Source organism: Arachis ipaensis, chromosome B03 (genome assembly GCF_000816755.2).
Source record: "Arachis ipaensis cultivar K30076 chromosome B03, Araip1.1, whole genome shotgun sequence".
Classification (NCBI taxonomy): domain Eukaryota; kingdom Viridiplantae; phylum Streptophyta; class Magnoliopsida; order Fabales; family Fabaceae; genus Arachis; species Arachis ipaensis.
Genome location: NC_029787.2, coordinates 27,254,299 through 27,256,140, shown reverse-complemented (window position 1 = coordinate 27,256,140; position 1,842 = coordinate 27,254,299).

The following is a 1,842-nucleotide window of genomic DNA, read 5'->3' as shown; positions in this document are numbered from 1 at the left end:
TTGAGATCTCGTTGAAGAAATGAGAATATGACACCAAATCCTACTTTTGTAGTAATGGTGTCCTGTGTTATCTGTTTTGTTGCATGAAGTGGTGGACAGGATATCATCATCACAATTCTTTTCAACCATTCAACAAGCTGAACTAACTTTGCCTTTTTCTAAAAAATAAAATCGGATTCCCGTCTTTTAGATTCTACTATTAAATATCTAAGTAATTCAATATTATCTAACTAAAGTAGTTTTATAAGGGTGTTAGAAATCTCTAATAAAAAATTTTGTCCGTTGTTAATATTTAAATTGGAGACTAAACTAAAAAATTGATTAAATAGTTAGTTTATCCATCTATTTAAGTGTCAAAGTATTTAAATTTTACTTTTATGTATATAATAACTAATTGATCAGTAATAATAAACTTTTAAATAAAATTTAAATATATGACAGATTAATTTTTAATTCATCAAATTAAGAAATATCATGAGAAATTAAAAAAAGAATATTTATCATCTTGGCTAATATCATCCAAGTAGCTCTGCCTAACTTGTAGAGTTGCATCTTTTTCCGCCTTGCATTGTTATTCTTTCTAGCTTTAACTTTTTTCCTTCCCCTTTTTTTTGTTTCGCTTTTGAATTTTAAAGCATGCAAGGACACGTCCTTATGGGAGGTACAAGCATAGTACTGAGCCCTTTGCGTAGATATACAAAGTCATATCACTTTCAATTTGTAGCATATGATGATGATCATCATGCATGATCTTCTTGTCGCTCAAATGATGCTACCTATGCTACCTATCTCTATGTGTCGGTGAGAAATGAATAATGGGTTTATTTCCACCATATATAATTGAAGAGTAAGAGAAAGGAAAAGTGCAAAACGGAAAAAGAAAATAAATAAAACTAATAAACCTTGTTCCAAGTTACTAATATATTTTTATTTGATCTTATTTTTTGTTCCTAAGTCACCACTTACCCCACACACACATTATCTTTAGCCACCAATGTATAAATCAAGAAAATGTGGTGTGTATATTTGATTTGATTAGAAAGCTAGCGAGGTTACGTTTATGTGGAATGTGGATTACGATGTGGCAATGCAAATTGGGCATCAATTTTAGTTTCCTACTACCTCAAATAATGTCAACTGTAAAAGTGTAAACTATGTTATTACAAACAAGCCATTCATTATTCCCATTCATCATGACAAAACTAATCATATTCAGATCAATAAATTTGAAACTAAGAAATAATGAATAAAATAAAATAAATAATAAAATATCTAAGTGAGTAATTACTAAGTTGAAAAGAGAAAGATTTTTAAGATATCTAGGGTTTTGTGTTGATTTGTGGCAATGTTATTCTTTTGACTAATTTCCTGTATTGAGAGTCTCAAATCACCACGTTTATGTACTGTTAAGGTGGCTTAGGATATGGACTATAAGTGTGGCTCCACATACACTTTTTTAGTCAAGAAATTTTTTACGTTATTTAACATGGAGTAAACTTTAGTGGATCCTTCACTATAAATTACGCATATATTTATTTGTCTTTTATAATTTATTTTTGTTACATGTCATTTACTATTGAATAATGGTGTTTTTACCAATATCTCATTGTTATTGAAATTTAATTCCAAAATGTCACTATTTTTAAATTATTTATTTAAGTGTCAATTTTCTATGGTGACAGGTATTTGTTTTTTGATGTGCTGATAAAAAGACATGAAAAAAAAAAACGCTTTTCATTTTTCTTTTTTAAAAAATGTATTCCGAGTGTTTGCTGCCTAGACTGCATTCATATTTTGGCTATTTAATTAAATTTTGATGTAACACTCAATTATTAAATTTTA